The sequence below is a fragment of the Erinaceus europaeus genome, chromosome 1 (assembly GCF_950295315.1).
Source record: "Erinaceus europaeus chromosome 1, mEriEur2.1, whole genome shotgun sequence".
Taxonomy (NCBI): domain Eukaryota; kingdom Metazoa; phylum Chordata; class Mammalia; order Eulipotyphla; family Erinaceidae; genus Erinaceus; species Erinaceus europaeus.
The window spans coordinates 79,337,178-79,359,965 of record NC_080162.1 but is presented as its reverse complement, the minus strand read 5'-3'; the positions used below and the strand labels follow the sequence as shown (position 1 = coordinate 79,359,965).

Sequence of the window (22,788 nt, the reverse complement as noted above, 5' to 3'; positions counted from 1 at the left end):
TACTTTTTCCATTTTGTTGCCCTTGTTATGATTACTGTTATTGCTATTGTTGTTATTGCTGTTGCTGTTGGATAGGGCAGGGAGAAATTGAGAGAGGAGGGGAAGAAAGAGGGGTGAGAGAAAGGTCACTGTTTGTGAAGTGATCCCCCTGCAGGTGGGGAGTGGGTGCTTAAACCGGATTCCTAATACCAGTCCATGTGCTTCACGCCATGTGCGCTTAACCCACTGCGCTACCACATGGCACCCCCCTTTTTTTATTCTTTTAATGTGATGCTGGAGGACGAACTCAGAGCCTCACTCATGTGCAATGCCACTGACTCTCCCTCTCACTCAACCTTTACTGTATGTTTTTAAGCACAGGGTGGAAGTGTGGGTAGGGGAGGGTTGAGAGAGACAGCAAAGCACGGTTCCATCATCCATAGAATTAGTTTTCCTCATGCACCCATGAGGTGCCAGGGATTGAACCTAGAATCTCATCCACTGATTCTCATCCCAGCCTCTGTATCACTTTATTTCTATTTTTTAAAGATTTATTTATTTACTTATTTATGAGAGATTTATTTATTTATTTATTTATTTATTTATTTATGAAAGAGAGAGAGAGAGAACCATAACATCATTCTGGTACATGTGATACCAGGGCTCAAACTCTGAACCTCATGCTTGAGAGTCTAACGTTTTACCATGGCACTACCTTCCAAGCTGCCATTTTTCATTCTTTATTTTTAAGTTTTAGGGTTGGAAAGATAGCATAATGGTTATGTAAAAGACTTTCATGCCTGAGGCTCCCAGATCCCAGAATCAATCCCCAACACTACCCATAAGCCAGAGCTAAGTACTCTGGAAATAAATAGAATTTGTATTCTGTTTCATTTTAGTTATTATTTTTTTTTGCTTTAGTTCTTTGTCTAAAATATTTTTTTAAACTAGAGGCCGGGGAATTGGCTCAGTGGTAGGATATAAACATTGACTATGTGAGGTCCTAGGTTCAGTTCCCAGCAATGCATGAAATGTCAGAATGGTGCTCTGTTCTATCTTTTTCTCTTTCTCTCAGTAAAAAAATTAATATAAATGTAGACAATAATCTGAATGTTCATCATTCTGGAACTGGTCTAAGGTGGTCTGACAGTGCAGTGGAATTCCACACAGCTATTAGAAAAGACATGCAGTCAACCTGTGGGTGAGGACAAGGTGTAACTGGAATGCTCAGATTCTGCTAGCAGGAATGCTGTAAATTAGTACGACCACTCTGTTTCTACTAAAGCTGAGCAATTCATCCCCTGTGATGGTGCTACTCTGCTCCTGGGAAAATACCCAATGGAAATGGCTTCGTAAGTTCCCCCAAGAAACATGTGTAAGAAAGCTAAAGGAAGTACTATCCATACATCAATAACTGAAAATAATCTACACATGTGTCAATAATGTCTATCAGAATGTTATCTACCAGTCCCAATTAAAAAAGACTTTAATCATTTTATTTGATAGGACAGAGAGAAATTGAAGGGGGAGAAAGAAAGGGAAACACCTGCAGCACTGCGTCATTGCTCTTGAAGTTTCCCCTTGCAGATGAGGACCTGGGGCCTGACAAGCCCAGTTCTTCACCTTCTACTACTATTTTTGTGAAAGAGTCCACTGGGAGTGCTACGATTGTATAGGTATGGAGCCGCAGTGATAATCCTGGTTGCAGGGAAAAAAAGAAAAAAGGTTTGATATTCTACATTGGACTCAGAACAAACAAAAATGAACACGACTAATATGATCCTATTAATGCTACTTTCTCTACAGATGATCACATGAGCTACTATTTATGAATACTTGCTGTATGTTAAATACTGTTTTAAGCACTTTATTACAACATTTCAACCTCATGACAATCTTATGACTGGCCTACTTTATAGATGAAAACACCAAGGCATAGAAAAGTTAAGCTAATCTGTTTTAAGTCAAGATAAGTGGCGGATATGGACTTGAACCCAAGCCTGATGGCATCAAAGACTATGCTTGTATGTAAATCCCAACTACAACCCCAAACAGAGCCCCAAGAAGCCTCAGGCACCGTGGTCCCTGGCACCCCCACCCTCCCAAAGCTGTACCTCATCCCCTCTTTCATCTGAACACTCCAGCCTCATCATCTTCCTTCCTCTTCCCTGAAAACACTGCCCCCTCAGGGGCCAATCAGTGCTAGCATATTACAGTGTGTAAAGACGTGGGTTCGAGTCCTATCCACCCCCCCAGGTCCATACCTACAAGGGGAAGCTTCACAAGCAGTGAAACAGGTTGTGGGTGTGTGCTTTTCTCTCCTCTTTCTCTTTTTAAAAAATATTTTATTTATTATTCACTGGACAGAGACAGAAATCAAGATGGAAAAGGGAGATGGAGAGAGAAGGAGAGACTCCTGCAGCATTGTCTGTGAAGCTCTCCCCCGCAGGTGGGGCCTGGGGCCTTGAACCCAGGTCCTTGCACACTATATGTGTGCTCAGCCAAGCGTGCTACTGCCTGATCCCCTCTTTCCCTCTCTATCTCCTTCTCCCCTTTCAATTTACTTCCATCTTTATCTAAAATAAAACAATAGAATTAAAAAGTATAAGACACCCTCACATCACAGGGTTTGCACACTGGCCATTCTCTCTGTCAGGAATGATCCCCTACTAGCTCCTCTTTGCTAAGGCAGCTTCTTGTAGGTCTTAGCACAAGTGACACCTCCTCTTAGAAGCCTGCCTCACCTGCAGCCTGGGCTAGGATCTCTCATTCGTGTCCATAACTCATATGACCCTTCCCTGTTGGCCTCGCCACTGTCTTTGCTGCTTTTAACTGGAGTTGCCTGAGAACAAGAAAATATCTATTTTACTCATAGCCATGCCTCTCTGCCCCCCACAGGGGCTGGAATGGTGTGGACAGTCAATAAACACTTGGGAATGGATGAATAAATGAATGATTCCCTCAACCTAGGCAGATCGACTTGGAAAGTCAACAGGAGGCTGGCATCACTGTGTGTGTTAGTGATGGTCACCACAAGGTGGACTGCAGGGTATTTTTACACCTGGCTTTATGTGGCTGGATACTGTTCTGGTGATTGGGTATCATTTTCCAAACCCTCAGCTTTTCTCTTGTCTGGGAGACCCCTGTCTGCCACACGTCCCACCCCCACACCCACTCTCTCAGCTCTGCCTGCAGCCCCAAGTGGGCGGTGTATTAATAAACTGAGGGAGAAGGTCACCCAGCTCCCAGGCATAGAGCCATCCTTGACTCTGTGCAGATGAAACACACCAAGGGGGTGGGAGGTGGGGGGCTGGGGGGGGAGCTGCTTCACTTGGCACTGAGCACGTGTGAGCTATTTCTGATTCCCACCCGGCCAGCACAGCACATCTGCCATAGGAGCTGCAGCCAGCCCAGTAGGCGATGGACAACACTGCTGACCATCCCTGACAAGCTCACTCCAGACCCAGCGCTACCCCCTGGCAACACTCCCAAAGCTCCCAGTGTCCAGAGCAGGAGGGAACTGGGGGTCGAGACACTCAGCCTAGCAACCCTAGCTCAGCGTTCCCCCGTCCCCTGCCCGCCTTCCTGTGCTCTGCTCTCCCACAAGCAGAGCAGTTCCTCGCTCAAATCCCAGGCTGTGCACACGCTGCTCCCCTGGCCAGGAGTGCCTGCTCTGCCTCCAGAGATTGGCTCAATCCCACCCAACCTCAGCTCAGATCTCTCCATCCTCCAAGAAAGCTCCTGATCATTGCTCCAGCTTAGGTCTCCCTTGTCCTCGGGCTTCCTGCTTTCATAATAGGTATCTTCACATTGTCTTAGCCACCTGTGGTCCCTCCCCAGGATGGTGGCATGATCACTTCAAGGCCCTCATCTCCATATCTCCACATTTGATGACTGACTCTACAAGGGAGAAAGTGCTCTAAGGCTGAGTGGCAGGTGAGGTGGAGGGCAGGGAACAAGTCATTTAGTTTGGCTGTGACTTGGGGGCATCAGAGAAGTGTGGCCCCTGGGGATGGATGGAAGGTGCACAGCATCAGCACAAACAGCAAGTCAGCAGAGGGGATAGGGATGAGCACCTCCTTCAGTCAGCAGCCACCTCACACGCCCCCACACAGTCTAGCATCCAAGTACCAGGTGTAGCTGTCAAAATCCAGCCTCCTCATCAAACTCAGTGGACACAAATCTACACAGAAGCATTTTGTCTAAATATATCTGCTCCCCAGTGCAGCATGTGCAAGGAGAGAGACTGCAGTGCTCAGAGAACCTGGCGGAGCACCTACTAATGGGGGACCAGCCCCAGTAGAGGGAACTCCCCAAGGCACAGGATCCAGGTAGGCCTGGGAGGGCTTTCCTAGCAGGGCCCCCAGGGCCTGACATCTCCCCCAAACCTGCTCTGTGAATTTGGGTCACACACAAACCAGGTCAGGAGAGGTAGGTCTGGGGGAGGGGACACAGAAGGAAGACTTAGGGGAGGGAAAGCAAAGGCAGACTTCATGGAGGGGGACACAGAGAAGGACCTGGAAAAGGATGTGAAGGGGGGTCTTGGGAGGATATCTCACTTGCTGCTTTGCCATGTGTGCAACCCAGGTTCGAGTCTGGCCCCCATGGCAATGAAGGAAGCTTCAGAGTTGTGATCTTTCTTCACTCTTTCTGCATCTGGTTTACTTAAAAACAAAAACAAGGGGGCTGGGCGGTAGTGCAACGGGTTAAACACACATGGTCTGAAATGCAAGGACTAGCATTAGGGATCCCAGTTTGAGCTGCAGGGTGGGTCACTTCACAAGCAGTGAAGCAGGTCTGCAGGTGTCTGTCTTTCTCTCACCCTCTCTGTCTTCCTGTCCTCTCTCGATTTCTCTCTGTCCTATCCAACAACAACAACAGCTATGACAACGACAATCCAGAGTTCAGGCTCTTTCTCCTTCACCCAGCCCCCTATTGCGACAAAAGTCAAAAGAAAGGCAATTCCTTTTTTAAAAAAAATATTTTTATTGTTTTTATTTATTAGATAGAGACAGCCAGAAATTGAGAGGGTAGGGAGAAACAGAGAGGGAGAGAGACAAACACCTGCAGCCCTGCTTCACCACTTGTGAAGCTTTCCCCTGCAGGTGGGGACCAGGGACTCAATCCTGGGTCCTTGCACAGTATAACATGTGCACCAGCTTAAGAATCCCTATCTAACAACAACAACAGCTATGACAACAACAATAACTACAAGTGCAAGAAGGGCAACAAAATGGGGCGGGGGGGAATGGCCTCCAAGAGTAGTGGATTCGTAGTGTAGGCTCCCCACCTGCAGGGGAGTTCCTTCACAGGCGGTGAAGCAGGTCTGCAGGTGTCTATCTTTCTCTCCCCCTCTCTGTCTTCCCCTCCTCTCTCCACTTCTCTCTGTCCTGTCTGACAATGACGATGACATCAATAACAACAACAATAATAACTACAACAACAATAAAAAAACAACAAGGGCAACGAAAAGGAAAATAAATAAAAAATTTAAAAAAGAAAAAATTTAAATATATATATATATATATATTTAAAAAAGAAGAAAAGAAAATGTATTCACTACAACTGGACACAGAGAAACAACCAGAAGCCTCCTTCAGAGCCTCACTTCTCTCACCCTGGGCAGGATAACTGGTGACTGAGAGCCTGGGTCCCAGGACTGTCAGTCAGGGCTCAAACCCACCTCCACAAGCTGCTAGATGGGTGACTTAGGATTGTCATTCTCCCTCCTCATTTCTCAGCTCCCCACCTATGTGGGGATTCTCTTACACAGAGTCACAGGGGCTTGCTGTCAACTTCTGGATGAGGAGTCTAAACTGGATTCCCTTAAAGTGGCCCAGGAGATTGTGAGAGAGACAATAAACATTTAATACTGTTTAAGCCTCTAAGTGTGTGTGGGGGTGGGGGTGGTAACTGGTTTATTCAACAACAGATAATTAACAGCAGGTGAGGGCAAAAGCAAGTGAAAACTGGTCCCAGAAAGCACAGGGGCAGGTGTGCTCCCAGGGGGCAGGCAAGAAGGATTTTTCTTCTCTAGTGACCCGTCTCATTCCAGGGGTGCTCCCCCAACTGTAGCCTTCTCCATGTGCCTGCTTCCTATGACTGTTTACAGATACGAGCAAAGATCTGAAATAACTCAGCAAATCCACAGAGCCTACTGTGTGCCAGCAAAAAGCTAAAGGCTTGCACTATCACTTTTCATTAAACACAACAGCCCTTTGGGGTTGAGTATTATTATCCTCAGTGCTTAGAATAATCTCTGGCACAGCCCAGATATTTATTCTCTCTCATGTGGACTAATCTGTAGTAGTAAATAGGCCCCAAAATTAGGGGCATAAAAAATGAGAAATCCTTTCCTGGATAGAGATTTTCTCCTCAGTTTGGCAAAATTAGTCCTGGTATGTTCACAAGCTAGATACTGGTCAAGGCAACTAGCCCTTAGGCACCCCCTGGCACCTCAATAGGCTCACACAGCCACTATATCTGCTCCTGAGGCTAGCAGACATGGGGGGGGGGGCAACAATGAGATGCATGGGCCTGGCTCTTGATTGAGGCATCTACTATGTAATCCTGTCTCTGTAGGAGAGGAAGAGGCGAGGGAGAGGTAAAGGCTGTTCTGTGGCCCCCAGGCTTACACTCATCAACTGGGGACTCATTGTGAGCCAGGAGCCAAGCTGGGTACTGCTGGGGGCACCAAGGGATTCCAGCCTGGCCCCTGACCAGAGGGGCCTCCTCCTGCTGGGAAAGGCAGACACATATGCAGACCCCACACTAGCCAGGCCTTAAGTCTGGGCAGGGTGATCTTGTGGAGGAAGAGGCCAGGTCTATGGGGAACGAGGCCTGAGCTGAGCAGTCAATGACGAAGGAGTCAGCGTGCTCTTCGCAAGGGTTTCCAGGCAGAGGGAACAGTAAGTGCAGAGGTTACACTAAATGCTCTAGGAGTCTCGGGCCACTTGACTGAGCTGCAGGTGAGAGTGAGATGGGAGCAGGAGGGTGTGGGCAACAGAAGCACTGATGACTCAGGGATCAGCAGGCTGTAAGGGGCTGGCTAAGGTTTCTGTACCAACTCCTTTGTCTATGGGTGGAGGGTTGTAGGGGCAAGAGACCTGGGAGGGGACCAGTCAATCTGGTCAGAGCCATGAAGGCTGTAGTCAAAAGATGCTTGAGAAAGGAATGTGTGGTAGAGAACTCCAACTTCTGCTCTGTGGCTGAATCCCAGTTCAAGCTGCCTCACTGCTGACCTATGAGACCTCACTTAGCAAATGGTTTCTGAAAGCCACCTGCCAGGGTTGAGCCCAGTGCTGATAGGCCTCTGCTGACCCACCGCCATCCCTGTAGGCTGTGCACTATCCTGGCTCCTGCCCCATGGAGTGATGGCAGGGGGTGGGGACATACTGGATCAGCAGAGGCCTATCACCACTGGGCTCAACCCTGGCAGGTAGGCAGGTGGGCAGGTGGCCAGCACTCCATGCCAGTGCTGGGAAGGCCTGGGGCATGGCCAGCCAGGAGAGCATGGTAGGTCTTCCCTACTCCAGAACCTTCTGTGACCTCCCTCCCCACACCCTCACATACACACACACCCTTCGTTTCTTTCCATGGAAGGCATTCTAAGGTAGGGAAGGCAAAGAGGCTGGGAAGAGGAGACCTAACTTCCTGCTGACTTGTTGCAGAACAAGGCAAGTCTTGAGTTGAAATCAGTGACATCAAGGGCTCCACTGGCTGTACCCTCTTCTCCCCAGCCCCTCAGAGCTAAGCCAAGCCACATCCAGCCAATTGCCAGCCCTGCCCAGAAAACTGGTTGAGCCTCATATGTCCGGAGTTCACTCTGTGGTGGCCCAACATATCCTGGTACCTCCTCACACCAAGCTCTGTCTCACTCTTTCCATGTTGCCCTTACCTCAGGGGTTTTGCACCAGCTGCTCTACCCAGCTGGTGGCCCTTGTCACTCAGCTGCAGGATACTTCCATGGGGCAGCCCTCTCCAGTCTTCCAGACTAAGTGAGATATCCTTTTAGTTCTCATGGTAGCACAACCTGTCACTGATGTGAGTGTTCATTGGGCCAGGAAGCTGACATTACTGCTGGCCTTCCAAAGGACAAGGACTTGGAGCTCAGTTCATTGATATATGCTCAGTATATGCTCCAGGAACAGAGTTTGGTGTATATGCTTTTAATATATATTTGCTGAGAGCATACTTAGAAGAAAGAGAGGTAGAGAAGGTAAATCCAGATGGATGATCTATAACTACCTCCCAGTGTATGTTAAGAGGGTCTGACGAAATACAAAAGATCTGGACTTAGTGAACACACACACACACACACACACACACACACACACACACACCCCTATACCTCTGTGTCAATGCATGCACCTTCCAGCATCCCCAGTGAGTGAGACACAATGGTGAGATGCACAGACAGAATGGGCCTAGCCTGGTGAATAGCCAAGGTCCCTCGGTGACCCAAAATCACCCAGCCTCTGTCACCACCCACACTGTCCCTAGAAGGCTGTTGCACACACCTAGTCCTCCAGGAATCTATCATAGCCCAACGGTGGCAGGCTTCCCGGAGGAGAGGTTTAGGATGCTGACACCTCCCTGACTGTTGTCACACCTCTCATGGAGGGCAGAGCTGGTGGAGGCCAGTGAGGAAACTCAGAGAATCCAGCAGTGCCAAGTGGGGGACTCAGAGATAGGTGGGACAGCCCCAACCTTCCTCCCTATCTCTCACTGCACAGAGAGGAACACAGATACAGGAAGGCCACACAGCTGGCCTCTTGCCTAGGGCTGCCTTCTCACCTGGATGCCAGGCTCACTGTGTGGCCTCCGCAGCAGCAGAACTCAATTTTCTCAGAAAATGAATAGGAAAGGTCACAGCATCTCATTCCCCTCACACCCAGAGCACACAGGTGGCAGAGGCCTCTGAAGCTCTCTGCAATCCAGTATCTTTGGACTATACCCCTGTTCCCCTACAGCAGGCCAAGTCCAACTAGAAGCAACCCTAGTTATAGGTAACCCCCCTCAGAGTCATCAGTCATTATCAGGCTGCTAAATCAGTCTCAGAAAGTCCAGCACCTCACAGCACACGGTACCCAGAAAAGAACCCTGAGCCTGGGGCCTGTTTAGCAGAGCCTCCAGCCCATACCTCCCACCCCTGAAGTGGATCTGGCAGAGCCTAGGAGGTACCAGGGCTTGGCAGCAGCCAGGGGAAAGAAGGAGGGAGGAGAGAGGCAAGCAGGCAGCTGGGGGTGGTGGGAAGAACCTTTTTTCCCTGTCTTTAGCAAGCCCGGATCCCCGTTTCCAAGCTGTGCTCCAGAGTCCTAGGTTGCTGCGTCACTGCGCGCAGTCAGCCCACAGTGGGTGGAAGGAAAAATTCCCTCCCTCTGGCAAAGGCTGGGGGGGGGGGGCAGAGGGAGGTGAGAAGCTACATAAAGGGTCAGAGGTGAGGACAGTGAAGACACACACACACACACACACACACACACACCATGGAACATGGAGGGCTGGGCTGGGAGAGAGCTTTGCAGTTCAAATCCCAGAATTTCAACAAATAGATGGAGATCATGGAACCCTGAGAGGGCATTCAGCAGCAAGATGGCTCACCACTCTTCTATTTAGTTTTGTTTACCACCAGGGTTATCACTGGGGATCGTTGCCTGCAAGATAACTCTGCTATTCCCTGTGGTCATTTTCCCCCTTCCTCTGTCTCTCTCTCTCTCTCCTTAACAGAGATAGAGAGAGAAACAGAGAGGTAGGAAGTAAAAGGAAGCACTGCTCAACCACTAGTGAAGTTCTCCCCTGTAGGTGGGGACTGTAGACTTGAACCCAGTCCTTACACATGATAACATGTGTGCTCTACCAGGTGCGCCACCATCCAACTCCCTAGCTCACCACTCTCAACCCAGCTCATCTCCTGGCAGCTGCAAAGTCGAGTCTTCAGGACCTCCTCTCTACCACTGCAGAGAAATACCTGAGCCCAGAGGCTAAGTTTCCATTCCCAGCCCAAGCATCTAGGAACAGAGACCCCCAATTTGCCTGCACAGTCACAAGTACCTCATCTGTCAGTGGTTCTGAGCCCCCATCTGGGGCCTAGCACAGCAGTTGAGTACACAACAGGCACTCACTCTGTAGCTTCATATTCCATTTATACCCCCTGAATGCCTGCCCCAATTCCAAGCTATCAAAAACCATACCCGCCCACACTCTGTATTGTAAAGATGATCCCTCACACACCAAATGTCACTTTAGCCACTTTTTTTTCTTGCCTCCAGGGTTATTGCTGGGGCTCAGTGCCTGCACTACAAATCCACTGCTCCTAGAGGCCACTATTCCCATTTTTGTTGCCCTTGTTGTTGTTATTATTGTTGGATAAGAGAGAAAAGGAGAGAGGAGGGGAGACAGAGAAGGTGAGAGAAAGATAGACACCTGCAGACCTGCTTCACCACTTGTGAAGTGACCCCCCTGCAGGCATGGAGTCAGGGGCTGAGCTGGGATCCTTGAGCCATGTGAGCTTAACCCACTGTGCTACCACCCGGCCCCCACTTTAGCCACTTTTGAAGCAAACTACAGGAGATGGAGTACCTGTGCTGGCCTTCTGACACAGAAGAACAAAATCTACATCCTCTCTCTGCTTCCAGCATTTTCAGGAGCATATGCACCCCATTGTCCGGGTCCTGGGTGGGGTGCTGTTCTGGGCAGGTGGGACAAGGGGTCTGCTCTTCATTTAATGGTTTCATGAGCCAAGTATTTTTTTCCCTCTGCTCTGTTGATTGTGGATACTCCTCCCTCTCTCTCTCTATCTCTCTCTCTCTCTCTCACACACACACACACACACACACACATACACACACACAACCAGGTAGCCGGACAATGCACACTCACCAGAGTTGTGTGTTGGTAGAGAGTAAAGGGTCTAGGGGGAGGGGGCATGCTCTGCTTACTGACACCCATGTACTCCATAGGGGTGCGGGGGGGCCCAGAAGGCAGGCTGCTGAGAGGGGCCACTCACACCCAGCACCCCTCCCCCCCCAGATGGCTCTCAGGCCAGGCTACACTTTCAGTGTGTGAGTGCAGGCTCTCCAAGCCAGGAACTGGACCTGCTTGGTTTGATTCCTATACATTAGATGGGGCCTGATGCCTGCCATCCACTCCCTGCCATTGCTTCTTTTCGAAAAACAGAAACTTCACAGTCTCCAGAATACAAGTGAACACCAGACTCTAACCAACTTGGACTCAAATCCAGTCACCATCACTTCACCAGCTGAGGGGCTTTGAATGACTAACTAAAGCTAGCTCTGGACCAGCTTCCTCATCCATCAGATGTGGACAATGGCTGGGTGTGATGACACTGAAAGAGAAGCCAGATTTTTTGGTGCTTAAACTAGGTGCTTCCTAGGTAGCAGGCCCAGCACTGTGCCTGGCTCCCAGGAGATGGCCAATGGCACATCTTGTTGAGTATATGGATACAAGCCAATGACGATGTTGTTATTATTATCATCAACACCAGCAAGGATCTCCAAGCCTGGTTTTGCAACCAGCCCTGGTGAAAGGAGTAGCAAAATTCTCCAAACAAAATTTGCTTCCATTCATTTTGGGTTTTTGAAAAGGCCACGCTAGACAGCTTGGCAGAAGGAGGCAGCATTGCAAAACCCAGCATAGAGGAAGCACAGAGGGATCAGGCCCTGCTCCTCGGCTCAGGCAATCACCTGTGATCAGTGAGCAAGAAAAGGTCCCTGTATGTGTGAATCCCCAGGGCCCAGTGACAAGGGACTTCTAGACTGTGGTCTCACCCTCACCCTCAGAGTCATCTTGGGCAGCCACCTAACTGCTCTGAGCTTCAGTTTCCTCATCTGTCAAATGGAGACATTTCTTTTGTTCCTAGCCTGGAAGATGCTGAGGATGTGACTGGCAAAATATAGACTGTTACATATACACTGAAATCTTCAGCCCTGACCCAGGACAACCACAAGGAGGCACTGAGGGAGGGCAGGTGTAGGAGCAGAATAGGGACTTCCTGCCCACCCACCCCCCATAGGCTACGATAAAAAGAAAATCTAATTCTGTGGATCTTAAAGGGTGCCCCACTAGAAAAGAATCTGATCTCATTAAGTGTGTGTGTGTGTGTGTGTGTGTGTGTGTGTGTGGCATTGGGGTATCTTCAGTACTATACATAGGAGATCTCTCCTCAGCAGCTGTTTTTCCCAAAAAACAGTGTAGTGAGAGTTTAGATAAGAGTGCTGCCTTTCAATGGAGTTTATCCCTGAACTTCTTTAACCAACAGACTCATCCATAAGGAGAAACTGCTAAGTCTCATGAGTATACTGTTGACACGAAGGTGCTAACATTTTTGTTCTTCAAAGCCACTAGAGCAAAACAGGTCCTGTATGCCTGCCACATCTCACCCCACCCCAACCCCCCAAAGAGAGAGAGAAAAAGAGAGAAGGGCTTGAGGACTTCCTTCCTGGGCTGTCAGGATCATAGAGTCCAGACTAGAATGCTGGAGTTCAGTAGTGGTACGCTTGGTAGAGCCAACTGGAATGCTGAGATCACTGAGTCCAAATCTTCACTTTATCAAAGGAGCTCAGAAAGGGGTATGCCTCCGCAAAGGCTGCACAGCAAGATAGCAACAGGGTTCCTGTAGACTAGGCACCAACTACTATGAGCATACTACCCAACTCCATGACTGGCCTCCCAGTGCCACACTGGGAATGGTCACCTACTCCTACAAGGTCAAGTGACCCCCACTGTATTCAAGTCTACCAGAACTTGGCTGCCTCCTTCTCTTTATCCATGTGGTTTTCTTGGCCAACAGTGTCCTTCCCCACCCTTTCCTATCTATCCAAATCCCTCCAGTCCTCTGAAAACTACTTCAGTCCTGTGCCTGTCCTCCAGAAAATACTTCCCACAGGACCAAACTCATGTCCCCCTCCCCCAGTACTGGTATAGCAGGAACCTCCATCATGGGAAAAGGCTTGGCAGAATGACTACACTCTACAGACCAGGCCTCCAAGGGTTAGTTTCTCCATCCCCATGCCTGGTACAGGCTGGATACTGGGCAGGTCTCAGGAAGCACTGTTGCCCCAAAGGAATCAAGGACCAGGAAATGGAGAGGTAAGTAGGCTGTGACCCAGTGAAAGAAGGGGTGAATCAGCAAACAGGTGATGCTGTGAACTCTTGTAGAAATGAATATCCAACCAGAGAGATGCAGTATAACACCCAAGCATGACCCCCCCATCATGGTTGTTAGTTTGTTTGCTTTTACCCCTGAATAGGTCCTGAATAGCCTCTGGGATTCCACTGACATGCTAGGATTCTAAAGACCATGAGCCTATAACCCTCCCAGGGCCAGGTCAAAGCCTGTGGGACTGCAGAACCAGCTGAAGGCCAGAAAACCACAAGTATGGTCCCATTAACAACTGGGACTACCCAAGGCTTCTACCACACCTTCTAGATTCAGAATGACCCAAATCATGCTCATTCATTCAGCCAAAATAAATGGTCTGAGGGTCCAGGATGAGCCAAAGGAACAGCATGAAGAAGTAGGTGTGACTTTGGCCCAGGCCAAACCTCCTACATCAAAAGACATCCAGAAAAAAAGAAAAATAGAGGCATAGTGATTGGGTGGTGAAGGCAGAGTCTCAAGGAACTGTGAAAGTAACAACAGCGACACAACCTGATCTGGACATCAGGAAAGGCTTCCTTTGGAAGGGGTGTCACTTAAGCTGAAACCTGGCATAAAGAAGGAAAGAGGGGACCAATGTTAAGTCAATGACAATAGCAAGTATAAAGAACCTCAAGTTGAAGGGAACAGGACTGAAAACAGGTTAGAGAGACCAGAGTCAAAGAGAGAGGGGAAGAGATGAAAGATGTGGCCAGTGGAGAGAGGAGGGTGGCTTCATCCTGGAATCTGTGGGCATCTACTAAATACCTATTATGCGCGCGCGCGCACACACACACACACACACACACACACACACACACACAACTCTGCGGGCCGAAACTGCGGGCGAGGTGGTGGTGCACCTGGTTGAGTGCACGTGTTACAGTGCACAAGGGCCCAGGTTCAAGTCCCCAGGCCCCACCTGCAAGGGAAATGCTTTGCAAGTGGTGAAGCAGTGTTGCCAGTGTCTCTCTGTCTTTCCCTCTCTATCACCCCCTTCCCTCTCTTGATTTCTGGCTGTTTCTATCCAGTAAATAAAAATAAAGATAATAAAAAAATTAAAAAGTGGGAGCCAGGCAGTGGCACAGTGGGTTAAGCGCACGTGGCGCAAAGCGCAAGGACCAGCATGGGGATCCCAGTTCGAGCCCCCAGCTCCCCACCTGCAGGGGAGTCACTTCACAGGCGGTGAAGCAGGTCTGCAATGTCTGTCTTTCTCTCCCCCTCTCTGTCTTCCCCTCCTCTCTCCATTTCTCTCTGTCCTATCCAACAATGATGACATCAACAACAATAATAATAACTACAACAACAATAAAAGACAACAAGGGCAACAAGAGGGAAATTAAATTTTAAAAAATTTAAAAAGAAAACTCTGTCTTCAATATTTTTATTCACTTTTTAGAATGTTTAAGCAGAAATGTTTGCATGCACCCTGGTCAGTTTTTTTTTAACTTCTTTTTTTTAAATAATAAGTCTATCGATGACAGCTGTAGGGGAGGGTGGAGACTACCGGCTGGCTCCCTGTCACATAGAGTGACCATCACTGTTCCTCAGAACCTCTCCATCATGTACAAATACCAGCTTTTGTGCTTCCAGTGGCCCATGTACCACATGAAAACTTAGCAAGATGCCAGTGGGTCTCCCTAGTACATCCAGGACATCACGGAATCTTCTGAAAGCTCCAAAGTACACAATCTATCCTCAACACCCAAGTACCACATGACCTCCCTTCAAAAACACCAACTCAGCTGCCAGGCAGTCTTGTACTCAGGGCACACCCCTCAAGCCTGTAGCTCCATCTCAAGGTTGGCACCAGCAGATGCTCCCTTGGTTCCCACATAATTCAGACACCAGGCATGCTGTACATCATACTGTTTGGTCTGGTTCCTATGCTCCAAGCCCAGCACCCTACAGACTGTCTCCCCTTACAAGGCAGGGACTTCTTGGTTATGGGACCACATCAGGCTATCCCATGTAGCCAGTGCCTCTCAAAGGTGTAGCCAGTATTCTAATGGATGAATTCAGGAAAGGTGTGTGAACCCCACACACTTACAGAAGTTGAGCTTCTCTGTCTCTTCGCTGCAGGAGGATCCAGAAGCCCTGCCACAGGATGGATACACACACACACACACACACACACACACACACACACACACCTGCCCCACGTGCTTTGCCAGCTTCTCCAGAAGCTGCTGGAAGCACACTTGAGGTCTGCCACTAACTGGCTGCCAATACTCAGGCTCCAGGGTCTGGTGGTGGCTCTCAACACTCCAGCCTCCAATTGGCCACACTATACTTCGGCACCACCCAGCCCTGCTGCCCACAGGAGGCTGGCTCAGGACCCTCAGGACCCTGGGACCACGCAGCCCACAGACACCTCAGTGGGGCAGAAACTGGGTTCCTCCAACAACCACACTCTGAAACAGTCCTTCATGACCTCGTTCTATCGTCTCTAGCTGGACAGAAAGCACAGCCCCCTCCCACACGTGAAAGTATAGAGGCAGAGGGAGCCAAGCCGTGGGGGAAGTGGGCTGGGAGGGGCACTACAAGGAGGATGGAGGCAGGCCAGGCCTGGCTCCTTTGGGGCTGGGGACTGTAGCCCCTTCCCCCTCTGTCATTTCCACTTCCAGGCAGGTGGGCAGGTGGAGGTGCAGGAACCCTGGACCCATTAGCTCTGCCCTTCTAGATTAAAGCCTCCCATCCACAGAGAAGCTCCTCCACCCCCTCACATCTTTTCCCCCACAACTGGCCCTCACCAGCCCACAACCTTCCTCCATTTCATTCCCCCACAGCATCAACAGCCGCTGGCAACCGCTCAACAGCACAGGCAGCGTGGAGAAAGGCTGGAGAAAAGAGAGGGATGGAGAAACAAGGGGATGGAAGGATGGAGGGGGGTCAGGCAGCAGGTTCGCTTGAAACAAGACAGAGGCCATCACATGCCCAGGTAACACATGTCCCCTCCCAGCAGGCCGGGCACATCTGGACCCAGCTGGTCTCTCAACCACCTGGTCCACCTGCCACAGCCGCTGTATGCGAGTGAAGCCTCTTCATCGCGGGGCGCCGCACGTGGGGGCCTCCTGTAGCCATGTGAGCACCCCCGGGCCCAGGTGCCCGGGTCGCCCCGCACCTCCCGGGTATGCAAACAGGGAGGGGGAGCTCTGCAGCGCCAGGGGAGTGCGGTAGCCCCCGCCCCCTCCCCAGATGCCGGGTCCTGAGGACCTTCGGGAAGCGGGGCGCGGGCTGCGCAGGCTCTCGGGGCTCCGGAGGTGGGATGGAGCAGCGAGATTGAACGGAGGGGTGCCCGGGCCGCGGGGCTGAGCCGGCCCCCTCCGTAGCCCGGGCCGGGGGGAGGGGGGGGCCGGTAGGGGAGGTTCTGCCTCGCCCCCAGCCGCCTTGCGGATGGAGCATCGGGCCTGAGGAGGGGTTCCCCAGCTGTGACAGCCCCGTGATAACCGGAGTCCGTGCGAAGAGAGCCGGAACGGGGGTCCGGTACTGGACTAGCGGTTCCGGGCTCCGATGCCGCCGCCTCCAGGTGTGAGGGTCCGGGGAGGTCGAGAGTGGGGTCTCTCCACGAAAGGGGGCTTCCCGGCACGCAGAGCCGCCCCTCAGACACAGATGGCTGGGGGAGGGGGCTGCGTTACGCCAGCACCGCCCCTCGGTGTGGGGAGGTCTGTCGGGCTGGACAACCGGTCAGGGGGTGCTTGTCGGGGACCCGGCGCCCCAGCCCGGGGAAGGGGGTCGGAGCCGCGGCGCGCCACCCCTGTACCCTCACCTGCGTCTGGCGCCTCGCCGCCTCGCAGCCTCGCCGCCTCGGACCAGCTCTGCCTCCGCCTGCGCCGCCCGCTCCGCGCAGGTCGCCCGCCTAGGCCCCGGCCCCGGCCCGCGGGCGCCCCATGCTTCTCCTCCGGCCGGCGCGGCGCCCCAGATGCGGCTGCGGGAGGAGGAGCCGCGCGGCCCCGGCACCGGGAGAGCGCGGGGAGGGGGCGGGGGGCGGGGAGACGCGCGCGGGGGAGGGGGCCGCGCGGCTGCGCCCAAAACCAGGCGCGGATCCGGTCTGTGGGCCGGGCGGGGGGCGGCTGGGGGCGCGGGTACCAGTGCCCACCCCCGCCCACGCCCCCGCAGCGCGCGGGGAAGGGGAGGGTCTCCGTAGCCCGCGACGCGGCGCTGCGAGCCGGAAGGGCGCTTAGAGATCCTTGCGCGGGCGCCCAGAGAGTGCAGGCGATTGGCACAAGGTCACACAGCGCGGGAACCACGCCTCGGGCCGGTCTAAGCCGATGGTCTCCTGCCCCTGGTAGGGACACTGAGGCCGCGCATATCATGGGATCCCTGGGATTCGAACTTGGAGCCCTTGACTGTAGGAACGTGTGCCCCCTCCTGGTGACCTGTTTCCCGCAGAGCCCTCTCTCAAGTGCCTTCTCGCCTGTGGCAGCACAGGGGTTAAACCCAAACCCTGGATCTAAGGAGTACCCATCCTGCCTCTCCTTGGGTTCTGTGATGACAGGTTTCTCCACCTGTAAAGAGAGGACAACGCTAATACAACATCCCAAGTCGGGTTGAAGAATCAAAGAGATGACGGATGTAATTAAGCTCCTTTTCAGCGCCTGGCATTCAGTGTCAAATGAAGGCGCTCTACACAGTTATTCCCAAGAAAGCCCGCTGAATGTCCACTGAGTCAAGAGCCGCGTTAAAGGGGGTCATCCAAGGCTCATGCAACCATCTTCCAGCCTCATCCACCACGAACCCACTCTGCCCACATCCCCACCCCTTAGAAACCCTGGTGCCCGTGTTTCTTTGCTTTTCTCTGTGCCTGGGATGCCCTCTAAACACCTTCGCCCCCACAGACTCCATCAAGGCCCAGAGCAATGAGTTGCATCCCCCAGCTGACCACACTTTCTAACAGTTCCAACAGTCTCCTCACCACCCCTAGTGTGGAGCACCTCTCTCTCTCTCCCTCTCTCTCTCTCTCTCTCTCTCTCTCTCTCTCTCTCTCGGCATTCACAGCTGTGGTAGAAGGTATAGCTCTAAGGAGACAGTTCTGTGAGAACCTAGAGGTTACCCAAGAGGTCTTTCTGCAGGAGGCGGGGCTTTAGCAGGGCTGGAAGGAAGGGTGGGTGTAAACTGTGGAGGGAGGAAGGACAGTGTGTGGCAAGGAGATAAGTGGGTCTGTGTTTGCACTGAATGTCAGTAGGGAGAAGACGTGTCTGGAGCAGTTGGAAAGACAGTATCTGACTAGGAGCCAGTGAGCATCAGGGGCTAGACAGTGACCTGAGAGCATGTGGTCAGGGTGAAGACAGAGGAAGAGAGCAAGACAAGGATGTTCATAGCAGCAGCATCTGTAATGGTGGAAAGCCTAACTGTCCATATTCTGGGAACTAGATAAAGAATGATGAGTTCAGGGGCTGGTTGGTGGTGTACCTGGTTAAGCACACATAGTACTAAGAAAGGACCCATGCAAGAATCAGGGTTCCAGCCGTGGGCTCACCACCTGCATGGGGAAGCCTCGCAAGCAGTAAAGCAGGTCTGTAGGTGTCTCTCTCTCCCTTTCTCTCTCCCCTTCTCTCTCAATTTCTCTCTGTCCTAAAAAATGGCTACCAGGAGTAGTGGATTCATAGTATCAGATGCATAACCCCAGTGTTAACCCTGGAGGCAAAAAAAAAAAAAAAAAAAAAAAAGAATGATGAGTTCAGACAATGGAAGACTCCCCAGGGGCTGGAGAGAGAGCTCCTCCCAGGTAGGGCTGCGCAGATTTAAACCCTGGCAGCCCATGGTGGTGCTATGCTATGGCACCAGGGGAAGCTCTGATACTGTGATATCTCTCTATCTATCTATCTATCTATCTATCTCATTCCCAATAAATGAGAAAGTGACCCAGAGCACTGAAGTTGTGCATGTGCGAGGTCCTGGCAACACACACACACACCCTTCAAGCTACAATTCACAAAATAAATGAATGCAAGTCACATTCCTTCATAAAGATAAATTTCAAAAAAAAATGCACTGTTTATTCAGTTTGTAAAAATTCAGGATTTTACCCTTGTGATTTGTGTACTCTGCATGAATTTCATGCTGCAATACAGTTTTTCTAAATTAAAATACAGGGACGGGGAGGTGACTCAGAGTTAGAAAGTATGATTTATATGCCTGAGACCCTGGGTTGTATCCCTAGCACCACATGAAAACACACTATGGGTAGTGAAGCAGTGATTTGGTCTCTCTCATTAGAGAAAAATTAAATAGATTTAAAATATTTATTATTAGATGACAAAAGCAAGCTGAAAACAGAAAACAGTTTGATGGCAGATATTTATAAAGTTTGAGAGCATATAGTACAATACTATATTATTTAGGGACACATACATATGTAATACAAATGTCAAAACCCACATGGGAGTGACAGTGAATTTAGGCAAGTAGTAACCCTGAGGGAGAGAGGGAAGGGAATGTAGTAGGGACTTCAAATATACTTGAAATAGTTTTATTTCTTAAGTTGGTGGCAGATAAAGGGTGCTTATTATACTGTTTTGTGGTGCGTGTGCGTGTGTGTGTATGTGAAAATCCATACCATAATAATACTTCAAAACAAAAGAAAGAAAGTTTGATGCCTAAAAAGACAATGGGGACCCATTGCTGGCTCTTGAGCACAGGTTTGTGACATGATTAGTGTACTTGGGGGGAATAAGACTAGAAAGCAAAGATCAGAGAAGACTGATGTGACAGTCCAGGGAGAAGTGCAAAGATCTGAGCAAAGACAGAATCATGGGGAGGAAGTAATGGAAGGAAGGGTTTTAAAGCAATGAGCAGTCAGCTTGCTTAGGTGAGAATCACCTACTGCTATGCTCACAGGGCCTGGGAAGGTCATTTAAATAGAGTGTGAGTATGGAGTCATGAAGACTATGGCATACAGTCTGGCAGAGATATCCCCTACTCAATGTCAGTTAACTGTCCTCAAGTAAGAGAGACTATGGGGTCACATTTTCCCTTTTCCTTGATGATGATGATCATGATTTGGTGCTGGAGATCAGAGATTGAACACAGGGTTTCATCTATTTTTAAAGTGAAAAGGAGAGATGGAGACAAAAGTGAGAGAGTGTCTGAGAGTATGAAACACCACTCAGTCATTCATGCAGTTCTTGCTCCTCATACGTGGTGCTGGGGATCAAACCCAGAGTCTCACACATGCAAGATGGCCATTCTACTAAAGAGCTACCTCCCTAGCCTCTCTTTTGTTTCCAAGAGAAATCAGCAATTTGGATATTTTAAAGTGTAAAATCTCCTGCATTTACACAAAACTCTGTAGAGATGAAGCCACACAGGTTAGTAGTCTCTTCAGTGAGATTCTAGGAAATAGGTGATGGGACAGTGACCCTGAGTTTTCTTGTCTATGAGACCAAGACATTCACAACACAAGCAACAGAAGAGAAAAGCTGTTTTAGTCTGAGAGAGCAGTAAGTACAAAAGCAGCAGTTGAGTTGAATGATACCCCATCCATTTCCTGCCCCTCAATGAGCAAAAACCCAGAAGGGCAACATATGACCAGTAAAAACACAACAAAGTGTTTGACCTCTGGGGCCCAGCAGTGGTGCACCAGGTTAAGCGCACATAGTATCAAGTGCAAGGACCAGTGCAAGGATCCTGGTTCGGAACCTCGTTTCTGTCTTCCCCACCTCTCTCAATTTCTGTCCTATCCAATTAAAAATGGAGAAAAGAAATGGCCAACAAAAGCAGTGGATTCATAGTGCAGGCAAAGAGCCCCAGGAGTAACCCTCAAGGTAAAAAACAAAAACAAAACAAAAAGTGTCTGATTTCATTTGTTACTGGGAAAATGCCAGTCAAGATTATCATGCTATTTCTTACTTATGTGTCTGGCAAGAGAAAGTCTGGCTATGCTAACTGTTGGTAAAGATGTAAATTATGGGGGTCAGGCAGTGGTACACGTGATTAAGTGCTTATAGTTTTAAGCACAAAGATCTGGGTTTGAGCCCCAGCTGCTCCCTGCAGCGGGTCCGCTTCATGAGCAATGAAGCAGGTTTGTAGGTGTCTCTCTTTTTCTCCCTCTCTATATTTGACCCTCTTCTCTCAATTTCTCTCTGTCCTAGCCAGTAAAATAGAAAAAAATGCCACCAGGAGCAGTGGACTCATAGTGCTTGGCACTGAGCCCCAGTGATTACCCAGGAGGCAACAACAACAACAAAAAAAAGTAAAGATGTAGATCAATGCTGCTCTTCTGTCTGACTAGAGAAGGATGCCCTATGAGACCGCTGTGACCCTTTGCTAAGTCATTTGCTAGATAGATGCACCTAGGAAACTCATGTGCATGTGTGCCTGGCTTCAGTGCACACACAGAAGTGTCCAGAGACCTTATTAAAAGGCAGATTTGAGTAGTCACATCTGGGGCAGGGCCTGAGGTTCTGCATTTTGAAGTTTTCAGGTGATGCTTGACCACATTTCACAAAGAATTAGGAGAAATGCACAGCAACACTGTTTATAGTAGCAGAAGCCCTAAAACAACCCAATTACCAACAGACAGGAGAATGAACAAATAAATAGTGGGATAGTCACAGACCTCAAAAAGAATGAATCACAATTACACACAACATTGATGAATTCTCACAAGAATAGTATTGAGTTAAAAAAGAAAACTATGTGCTCAACAAATTGTTTGGCTTCATATGTTAACTCTGTTTTCAATCACCAGGTTCCAGATGCCACCAGGATGCTGGCTAGGCTTCCCTGGATTGAAGACCCCACCAATGTGTCCTGGAGCTCAGCTTCCCCAGAGTCACACCCTACTAGGGAAAGAGAGAGGCAGACTGGGGGTATGGACCGACCAGTCAACGCCCATGTTCAGCGGGGAAGCAATTACAGAAGCCAGACCTTCTACCTTCTGCATCCCTCAACGACCCTGGGTCCATGCTCCCAGAGGGATAGAGAATGGGAAAGCTATCAGGGGAGGGGGTGGGTTATGGGGATTGGGTGTTGGGAATTGTGTGGAGTTGTACCCCTCCTACCTTATGCTTTTGTTCACTAATCCTTTCTTAAATAAAAAATTTAAAAAAAAAATAAATAAAATAAAATAAAAAAAGAAAACTATGTACAGTATACCTTTTAAAATAAAACTAAGGGAGTCAGGTGATAGCGCAGCGGGTTAAGCGCACGTGGCGCAAAGCACAAGGACCGGCGTAAGGATCCCAGTTCTAGCCCCCAGCTCCCAACCTGCAGGGGAGTCGCTTCACAAGTGGTGTCTATCTTTCTCTCCCCCTCTGTCTTCCCCATCTCTCTCCATTTCTCTCTGTCCTATCTAACAATGATGACACCAACAACAACAATAATAACTACAACAATGAAAAACAACAAGGGCAACAAAAGGCAAAATAAATATAAAAAATAAAAATAATAAAATTAAAAAAATAAAATTAATCTATTAGTGAAAAAAAAACAGGAAGAAATTCTCTGGGAATTTATACATGTTTAAAGAAAGATGAAATAGGAGCTGGGCAGTGGCATACCTGGTTAAGCACTCACACACTACCATGCTCAAGGACCAGGGTTCAAGGGCACACTTCCCACCTGCAGGGGGCAAGCTTCATGAGTAGTGAAGCAAGTACTGTAGGTGTCTCTGTGTCTCTTTCTCTCCCTATCTCCCCTCCCCTCAATTC

The 22,788-nt window shown here is 49.8% G+C and overlaps 1 protein-coding gene across 3 annotated transcripts in view; it reads right to left on the bottom strand.

Annotated features, from left to right (window-relative positions):
- The window catches only part of DLGAP4 (DLG associated protein 4), a 234,834-nt gene extending 217,788 nt beyond the window's left edge, over positions 1–17,046 (bottom strand). The window contains exon 1 of one of the 3 annotated variants that reach the window (XM_060189385.1): positions 16,905–17,046. The gene's annotated coding sequence lies outside the window, so the exon portion shown is untranslated. The remainder of the gene's footprint in view (positions 1–16,904) is intronic. The other 2 variants (XM_060189392.1, XM_060189379.1) reach the window with 2 other exon arrangements.
- Between the last annotated feature and the right edge of the window lie 5,742 nt (positions 17,047–22,788).